An 11,017-nucleotide genomic window follows, 5' to 3' on the forward strand; every position below is an offset into this window, starting at 1 on the left:
AAAGTAGTACAACTTCAACAAAACACTAAGTATCTTTAGGGTCATCATCACCCTGATCCTCTTTCGGATTCTCTAGGAGCTTTCTCTCTTTTTTTTTTTTTAAAAAAACACGCCAGCTTATTAGGAGAGTTATTTTTTCCAAAAAAATCCTCTCTCAGAAAATACTCCCTTCTTCTCTCCCTATTGATTCCCTCTCTTCTCTCCCCTTTTACAAATCAGGGTTTTTTTTGTTCTTACAAAAATTAAGAGGAACGAAAACAAAAAAATCAGAACTGCACCAGGTATTATCTTTTTTTTTCTGTTTTGTTTTTCTTTTTTTTTATCATTCTTTTTTTTAGGTTTTGAAAACTCCTTTTATTATTTGATATTTATTTGATATGACAAATATGTGATATTTATTTGTTCTTAATTTTTTTGGTGTATATAATATATATTGATTATGATTGAAATAAGTCAAATAGGTCAATAGTTGTTGAAATAAATTGTGATGAAAATTAGATGAAATAAATTATTATGATTAAATAAGTCAATAGTTATTATGCTATAGAATCAATATCTAGGAGACAAATTATTATGATTAAATTGTTTTCAATTATTTTCCATAGTAAAAGATATAAAAAGGATGAATTTTAGTGTATCAATGATTTAGGTTAAATGTAATATCAGTCCATGGAAACGTTAAGTATGAGACTCTCCAAGCTATTGCAGTATAGTCCAGTAACTCAAAAGGTCTTCCAATTCCGCACAAACTCTTCCTAGCTAGGGATTCTCGTTTAGTCTTTCAATTATTCAAGTCCCAAGTACTACTAAAACAAGATGCAAATATATTTAAAGGACAACCAAGATTCAATAGTATACTCCCAAGCATGTGAACTCATCCTAACTTGGCCAAAGAGTCTAAAAATAGTTTGGCACTCTTTGCTATATAAGTGTGAATAGGTAATTAGTTGAAGTAATTGATGTCTTCCAAGTACTTTGCCAGAGTTTGTTGTTCCGACGTTAATGGGACCTTCCAGCCATGACCATGCATTTAAGAATTTGGCAATACTCTTTTATCATCAATGATGGATTTACAGTTTGATGCTGCCAGAAGTACAAATATATATTCACATCTTGATAATATTTGTACTTTATTTGTTTAGCAGCAGCTGATGCATGGAAATTGAAAAATGCCAATAGCTCAAAGAGAAATTTCAACTGCTCACGTTAGTGTAGGAAGCTACTAGTTTCTCTAGGAAAATTGAAAACCTAGCTAGAAATTCCTTGAGCTACATATAAGGAAATTCAAACTATACCATGCTTTTGAGTGATTGATGGATGAAAAAAAATAGTAACACTAAAACTTTTTCTTTTTTGCTTTTCAATTTGATTTTCTGGAATTTATTGCAGTATAGGGAATAGTAGCATTCATTTTCTAAATACCAGCATTCAATTTCTAAATTATTATTTTTCATTAAGAATTTATTATTTTTCTTGATAAAATTATTCATAAAAATATGATTTACAATACAAAATACACTGCAATTATTTGACTTGATTTCATTAATGATGTATCATTGATAATTAAAGACGTCCTATATCGTTATTTTGAAAATTACAACCCTTTTGATTTATGAACACATAGTAAACCAATTAGGTTATGTGATATTGTTTTAAAAAGTTCAAGCAATAAATAGTTAAAAAGTTGCAATCCCTTAAATGATTTGAAAGTAGGAACTTTAACCCAAGTAAAAGAAAAAAAAAGCACCTTCCATTAATTATATGCCATTCAATCCCTTTGGTTTTTATAAGGTTTATTTAATTAAATCCTTTTTAGAGTTACATTATTTTTGAAAATTTATTATTAAGTTCACATTATCTATTAGATGGGGTTCATATAGTTGTAGGAGTTGTTTCATATTCAATTGTCTTGCTATTTATAAATCACATATTGATTTATCTATTGGGATCTATATATTCCACTTGACCCGAGTGTAATCCTTCTCCTATATCTAGCTTCCTTTTAACACTGTATTAAAGGGTACAATTATTCCATGTTCTTTTCACTTGGCTTCTCCACGAGTAAAATTCATTAACCTAGTTCTTGTTCGAAAACAGTTAGTATCATCACCATGAGAATAAGATAAAAGTTGCCACATGGAACACATGATTTACCCTTCTTCTATAACCTATTTATGAATAGCGGCATTCATTTTCTAAATAGCAGCATTCAATTTCTAAATTTTGTTGATTGCATTATAAATTTGGGTGTTTTATTGTTTGAGTGATGGCACAATATTTATTGCTTTAATGTCGTGTTGCAGTTTATGGCTAGTCAAGAAATGCCTCCACTTAATTTTGAAATTTCAGATAAACCAAAACATAATGCAAAGTGGGATTTGGTCACTACTAAAATCTTACTTCAAGTTTGTACGGATGAGATTCATAAGTGTGGAAAATCAAGAATTTCATTTAGAACTAAAAGATGGGAAGCTGTAGTACAAGAATTTAATACTCGTGCTAATAAAACCTATACCCAAAAGCAATTGAAAAATAGACTAGATAATCTAAGGAATGAATAGACTTTATGGAAACAATTGAAGGGCAAAGAAACAAGGCTGGGTTGGAATCATGAGACAAGAACCATTGAAGCTGATGCCACATGGTGGGAAGCCAAAATAAAAGTAAGTATTTTAAATTTTATATATTTCATCTACTATAAATTATTTTACATATGTACCTTATTTAAAAGTTTCTTTCTCTTTGATGTTTGTGTAGGTCAATCCAAAATATGCTAGATTTCGATAACAAGGGTTAGAACATGCTGATGAATTAGAATTTATATTTGGGGATACAGTAGCCACTAGTCAAAATGCATGGACACCAGTGATGGGTATACCAATTGAAAATAATATCAAACCTACAAATCTAACTTCGTTACAAGACAATGTTGAATTTGATGCTGAAGAATTCAATTGTGATGAAGATGACGACCCTATAGTAAACACTCAAATGAAGAGGAAAAAAATGATGCTAGAAGAAATAGGAAAAAAAGTGGCAAAGGGGTAAGGCAAAAATTGGGACTGCAGCAAGCTTGCAAAGAACATTGGAACAATTGTGCGAGGCAGCAGAAAGTCATAACGCAGTTGAAAGTGTTGAAATTTCAATGTCATCACAAGCCATAGGATAATATAGTATTCCAAAGTGTGTTCGAGCCATGAAATCTCTACAAAATGAGGGAAGATTGAGTGCAGATGAATTTAATTTTGCACTACAATTGATTAAAAAGGAAGAAAATAGACTCATTTTTATTTCTTTGCCAGATTTAAGTGATAAGCTAAACTAGATTCAATATGAGCATAGTTTATCAAAAAATTGTGGTGGGACTAGTTGATTAGTTTAGGAGTTGATTTGTTTATTTTAGGTTGATGTTGAACTTTAAATTACTTTCTTTTTATATTTGTGTTACTTGTTATGTTTAATTAAATTAGTGTTTGAAAGAATTTGCCATTATCCATGTTATATTTATTTGAATTGTTATTTGTACTATTTGTTTTGTTTCAAATAATATTTATTTTTTTAATTGATATACTTGGATTTCTACTTATGTATTTTGATATTGTTAAACAGATGTCTTCTAATGAAGTCAAAGCATCAATACAAGTTGTAAAGGGAAGAAAATGGGCAAGGTTTTATCAAAACATGTATGTAGGAGCTGCTATTGCAATTATATGTCACATGAAATACTTAATGAAACAAGGAAACAAATTCAATTATTCTGGTGGATGGAATTGGGTACGTGAAACTTTACAAACTCCAGATGAAAGTTATAGAATGTTTAGGATGGAATCACATGCTGTATTGCAACCTACAAATACATTGATAAATAAGGGATGGTTACATCCATCTAAAGACATGATAGCATTAGAGGCGGTTACTATGTTTCTTTGGACTTGTGCACACAACGAAACAAATCATAATGTCCAAAATAAATTTAGAAAATCGGGAGAGATTGTAAGTAGAAAGTTTGGTGAAGTGTTAGCTAGTTTATGTTTATTGGCCAATGAAATCGTCAAGGCTTTAGATTTTTAATTTGCAGAAGTTCCATCCAAAATTAAAAATGATCGTAGATATTGGCCTTATTTCAAGGGTGCATTGGTGCTATAGATGGATCACATGTTTCTGCTATTCCTCCTTTAAATTATCAAATTCGTTTTATTGGTCGAAAGGGATATCCAACACACAATGTCATGTTAGTGTGTAATTTTGACATGCTATTCACTTTTGTGGTTGTTGGTTGGCCTGGCACTGCACATGACACCCGTATCTTTTCAACTGTACTTGAGGAAATGAAAAACGTGTTCTTTCACCCTCTAGAAGGTACAACTTATAATTTTTATTGTATAAAATTTGACATTCTATATATTTATCTTTTGAATTTTTATAATGAACTAATACTTAAAGCTTTAACCTTTTTTTTAGGTAAATATTATGTAGTGGATGCTGGTTATCCTAATATGAAAGGGTATCTAGCACCTTATAAAGGTGAAAGATATCACATTCTTGATTTTAGAGGTTGCAGTCAGCCAGAAGGTGTAGAAGAAACATTCAACCATGCATATTCTTTGTTAAGAAATGTCATTGAATGAACAATTGGAGTTTGGAAGAATATGTGGCATATTTTACGTGATATGAAGCCATTTCCGTTGATAAAACAAGAAAAGATTATTGTTGCAACAACGGCACTTCATAACTACATTAGACAATGTGGTGTTATAGATGAAGAGTTTGACAAATGTTATCGTAATCCCAATTATATTCTTGAAAGTCAAGAAGAAAGAAGTAATGATGAAGAAATGGGTTCATATACTTCTAGAAGAGCATTGGATGATAGTTACATGGGTAGAGTTCGTAACCAAATAGCTATTGCATTGATGTAAAATAAAAATAGTTAATTTATGAGTTATTTATAAATTATGTGTTACCTCTGAATTATTTGTGAACTCTTTTTTTATGATTTATTATTAATTATAAACTTTATGCTATATAAAAATGCTTATTATATTTTCAAAATTTTATTTTAAATTGATAAAAAATAAAGTTAATTTTTTCTATTTTGAACAAAGAAATTTATGATTAATAGAAAGTTATTTATTAAATACCCTTTATGGTAATTTTAATCAAAATTAGAGTTTATATAAATTGTTTTGCCAAACAGCTTATCTATAAAAAAGAGCTTATAAAAAGTAAATTTACCAAACAGCTTTAACTTAATTTTAAAAGCTATTATTTTTTGTAAGAGCTTTATAATAGCTTTTAAGCTAAAAAAAAGCTAGGCCAAACATGCTCTTAATCGACTAACCCATTTCTTCGTCGACTAAGTTGGTTCTGTCTTGAAATCCATATTTTGGCAATAGTTTCTTAGTCGACTAACCCATTTCTTGGTCGACTAAGTTGGTTTTGTTTCTTAATATTCTTCAGCCTGCCATTTCTCCAATTTAAATTTTAGTCAACCAACATTCTTCAATATTTAACCAAAGACTTTCCTTTTAGTTGATCAATCATGTTTCTTCATTTTCATGATTCTTGATATAAACATTCAAAAGGTTGATTCATTATTTCCATATGACTTTTTGTCTTGCACACTTAGATAGAAATGTTAGACACAAATGAAATGGGAATGTTTTATTATCATCAAAAACTAATGGAGCCAACAATCTCCCCCTTTTTGATGATGACAAAAAATTCCTTGATTAACAACACAATGTCTTTTAATTTCTTTTTAATTTCTGCAGAAGATGAGGATTGCTTCCCATAAGTGAGTGCTCCCCCTTAGTGTGTGCATATTTTTCTTATTTATTCCAGCAAAATTTATTCACATTATGTATATATATCCAGAGTATATATGTACAAAAATATAAGGTGATTTGTAGCAAATGGATGTTGACAGATTTTCATCAAAATTTTGCAGTGTCTGTCAACAGTTATTAGATTTTGTCTATGTCATTCATCATTCAACTGATATACTATACACAGCATCCATATCCATTCACAAATACAATTTATAATAAAAACCAGTAATCAGCATACAATCCTAACATCAATGCAGTATCAGATTTTTATCAGCAGTCAAAGTACTATAAACAACTAAATATTAGTAGATTTTCAATCATCAACAGCAAAATACCATGAACATATCAGTAATGTCACGACCCGAAACTCCCCATCGAGGCCGTGACAACCGCCCCGAAGCCTCGACAAACATTCTTCACCGAATGCCGATCGAAACACCGCAAGGCTTAGCATCAACTTCTCATCTCCTGTGAGCAACAGTTATTAAATCTCCCTTTCAAAAACATCATAAGTCATTTTCAAATAAGAAAAATAAAATATTATTTTTTAGCTCACAGGGGTATTTTCGTAATTTTTTCGTCAAAAATCTCAAAACCTGCTAAAAATGTAGTAGGTAAGCAGAAATATATATTTTATGATTTAAAAACATTTAAGTATCTAAAACGTTCATTTGAAAGCAAATTGTTAACAACTAGTACTATTCAAAAATAATTAATAAAATATTCTATTTTCTCATAAAATAAATTTTTATAGAAATATTCGTAAATAATTTTTCGCACATGAAAGTAAAGTAAAAATTGTATGAATAGAAATACAGATAACCAAAATATAAGTTTTGATCTGCAATGACACGTGGGCTCCAATTGACCAAGAGGATGTAAGACTGTGAACTCTTACTTTCTATAATGCAGTTCCGAGCTTAGTTCTCGTCCTACTCGACTATCTACAAACTGTCCTGAGCCTGAAAAATGTATAGGAAGAAGGGGTGAGATTTTATAATCCCAGTGAGTAAACAGATACCATCTAAAGTATCTAAAGCCGAGTAAATGGAGACAATTAAAATAAGTCATCATACTGTAATTTCATTACCTTTCAGTTCATTTCAACCAAATAAAATCAATCCATATAAATCGAGTAATCAACTTGGCTTATGAATTTCTTAAAACTTTGGCTCGTGCCAAAACTCATACTCGGTGATACCTTGCGCAGGGCATCCAACCGAGTCCGCCAAGGCTGTTAAAATTTCGTATACACTTAAAATATATTTTTAGTTTGAGAAAAATACAGCCGTTCCTTGGCGTTGGCTGAGTTCCCCTTCACGTGGTGGTTTGGCGTGAAGTGAACCCTAAGCTTTACCCCAGGAGATACCCTACGCGCCTCTCCGTTCGAGGTAATAATATAATGGAGTTTACCGTGCCCCTCTAATAGGCTGGTCCACGGAACCCCCTCTGCAGTAAATAATTAATATATAATCCACCAATCAATAAAATTCATTTTTGCATGACATGGCAATTTATCGCAACCTAGCCTCTCAAGGCTGAATACACAGTACAAATAATTCTAACACCAAAATCAGTTTAGCCATTCATGCTCATATATTGTCATAAGCCATTCAATTTAAAACCATAAATTTACAACACAAGCAGGCAGTCTCCAATTACTCTATTTTCAAAACCAATATTCGATTTTTCAGAAAATTTATAAAATCATTTTATAAAATCACAATTTCTCTTAAAACATAGCAATTTACCATTTAAACCCATTTTTTATAAAATCACACAATTGTATAAAACTACTCTAGATAATTAAGACGATAATAAGTTTACTCACAGTATTAGGAGTAGAAATACTCCTATCTTCCGCCCTCGGGTGCAGTCTCTTACCCGAAACAATTGACTCACCACCTATCCATAATCCATGACACAAAATTCAATAAATTGTGTCAATTTATCATAAATTATTTCAGGCTCTTATCCATGCGTATGCACTAGATAGGATTTGAAATGTCTAGACAATCGCTTAATTGCGGTGTCCGACCTAACTCGCCTATACACGGTGTAAATTCCTAAAATCCCCAATTCGACTCCAATTCCATCCATTTCAATTTCAATTATCCAATTATATCCACAATACCTCAATGACTGTGAATTTGGTCCAATTTATCAGTCCGGACTATAAATTACGCTTTTACCCCTAGTGGGTAAAAATTTCAATTTATTGCACCGAAAATTCCCATTTAATTTCCAACCTCATAATTCATCATTTTTCCACCCAATTCTCTTAAAATAAAGTCAACCTCATCCTCACATACCATTGGCTAGATTCGGCCTAGGGAAATTCATGGAGAAGATAAATATTTTTCTTGTTGTTTTACTCATAAACATGCTAAACTAACACTAAACACTAACATAGCTCAAAATCAAATTTATCTAACAACTTTCTCTCTCTAAACCCATATGACCAGAATTCAAATCATCCTCAAATCACATGATTCAACCATGAAAAATGATGGAAAATGCATGGGAAAGGTAAAGCACAAGACAAATTTAAGAAATGTTACCTTTTTTCACTTGATTTTTGAATTTCCACCTATTTTCCCTTTAAATTTCTTGGCTAGGGTTTTATTTTCTCCTTTCTCTCTCTTGTTTCTTGCTTGGCCGAATGTTGAAGAAGAAGAATGGGTGGGCTGATTTTTTTTATGCCTTTTTATTGTTTAATGAAATAATATTATTTTATTCATATTTTAAATATTTTATTAATTCATTTTTTTTTCTAGCCATCCACTTGTCCTACTTTTTCCACCATGCATTCCCTTTGACTTATCCAAGTCTTAAGTGAAATTTCCAGATTTTTCCAAAGTTTTGGTGGAGCAAATTTTTCAAAATTACACTTTTGCCCCCGAACTTTTCAAAAATTACATTTTTACCCCAAAAATTGAAAATTTGCCATAATGCATAATTTTCACTCCTCATACTCATTTCACACTCCAAATAATTAAATTTGATCAAAATCCTTTCAAAAAATTAAATTTTCGATTTCGGATGGCAAAATTACCATTTTACCCTTTTACTCCAAATTATACCGAAATTAAAATTTTTCACTTCTAAACCTCAAATCTTACTCCAATAAGTCAAATGGGGCCAAAAATCTTTTCTAAAAATTTCCATTTTGTCCCCAGGTGGCAAATGACCATTTTGCCCCTAGATAGCGAAAATTCCAGTTTGACTCCAAATTGATCCTCGAACTCCGAATCACCATATTAACCCATTCTGGGACTTTAAAATTCTTAATTTCATTGTAAATTCTCTATTTGATCTAGTTCGAGGCTTAAATCAACTTTATTGTACCTCTAGGTACAATACCGACTTTTGTAATTTTTTTTCGGGACTCTCCTAGCATGCAAACATGCTATCCATCACGTGTATGTCATGATAAATATTTTTATAGAGTCGGGCTTGTCATCTTCTCCCCCACTTGAATCAACCATATGATCTTTCTTCTTGACTGATTTCGACATCAGGCTAAATATTAATATTTTAAAAATTTTATCTTGTCTCCTTGGTACCTGAAATACCTTATTATGCCTCACTTGACTTCTGAATTGCCTTTTATCTTACAAATTCTCCTTTGATAAAATTATTATTATTTTATTGTTATTTTCTCACTTACGGAATATTTTATCCTAAACTACTCCTTTCGTCTTTTATCACTTTTAAACATTTTAATTGACCTCAATTTGCATTCGATCAACTTTATTTATCACTATATCAAAGTATGAGGTATTTCAAGTAAAGTACCATAAATATATCAACATCCATTTTTCCCATAAAGATATAAACAGCAAGATCAAAATTAAGTGTTCAATTGCCATCATGGCATAAATAACAGAAAAATAGAAAATATTCCTAAATTACCCCTAGTTCATCTCTACTTCCTTTCTTTCTTATATTCCTGGTTCCTCCACCCTAACATTTTTTTTTTAATTTCTTGGTTCCTTCTTCCCTTAAGGTTCTGTTGGTCAGCTCCTTCTTTTTGTCATCATCAATTTCTAGGCATTAGCTAAGGAGGATGAGGGAGATGACTCATTAGTGGCATATTTGACATCTAAGGGCTAAGGAGATGATACTGGAGGTAAGTTCTGGGATATGGGATCAGGTAAGGGTGAGTCAGATACTTCTAATGGTTCTTGAGGAGAAGAAGCTGTCATGACCCAAATTTCGGGCCATGACCGGCGCAAGAATCCAATGGACGTAATCCACTAAACCCAAGCAAGCCTATTATTTATCTTACTTATAATTCCATCTAATATCACTAAGTCATATTTCATAACTTTGAATTAAAATAGTGATATACATTGCCAACTCGTACAGGCATTACTCCTTAAAAATTTACATACAATGTCTACAACATGTATTCTAATAATTTACATTAAGTTCATCTATACAAAACAAAATAACACTCGACTTCCAGCGGAGTGACTTGGATGAATATACAGCTACCGAATGCCGAGACACCTACCAAAAGATGGACACAGGTTTACAAGGACACCTCATCCTAGTTATCGGCTGCCTCGTGATCTGAAAACATGAATTTGAAAATGGTGAGTATAAACCTAGTGAGTGAACAAAGAAGGGAACAAGCAACAATAACAAGGGAGAATTTAAAATCATGATGCATTTGTTTCAAAACAATGCAATTTAGTTCCATTCATATTAAAAAGCCCTCATTTTAAACTTAACTCATTTAGTCCTAAATGTTGGAAGTCCATGCTCAGATATGGTAGCAAGAAGTGAAAAATAAGGCAGCAATTGGACAAGATAGAAGACAAAACAAAAAGTTTTTCGCTGTAGCAAGCATGAATTTCACTGTAGTGAAATTATTCCCTAGAAACAAAAAGTTTTTGGTTGCAGTGAGAATGAATTTCGCTGCAGCTAGTTTCTAGCCAATCTACCCCTCCAAACCCGAGAGTTTCTCGTTACAGCGAGCATGAATTTCACTGCAGCGAAAACAGAGCAACAAGAGAAACATTTTCCCTCACTCAACAAAAAGCCATGCTGCTAAACTAACAAAATCAACATAAAACTCATGAAAATTCTTAAAGTACAATGTGTCAAATTTCACATATATGTCAACCATATATCACATTCATGAGCTTTCATTTCATAAATCTAGATATGCATAATTA

General features: G+C 31.5%; 1 long non-coding RNA gene across 1 annotated transcript; it reads right to left on the reverse strand.

Moving 5' to 3' along the window:
* On the reverse strand, positions 6,765 to 8,433 carry LOC108663201. The gene is made up of 3 exons (XR_001929220.1): positions 8,393 to 8,433; positions 7,663 to 7,736; positions 6,765 to 6,793 (listed from the first exon to the last, which is right to left on the reverse strand). It is a non-coding gene; the product is annotated as an uncharacterized LOC108663201 (long non-coding RNA).

The sequence above is a fragment of the Theobroma cacao genome, chromosome 9 (assembly GCF_000208745.1).
Source record: "Theobroma cacao cultivar B97-61/B2 chromosome 9, Criollo_cocoa_genome_V2, whole genome shotgun sequence".
Lineage (NCBI taxonomy): Eukaryota > Viridiplantae > Streptophyta > Magnoliopsida > Malvales > Malvaceae > Theobroma > Theobroma cacao.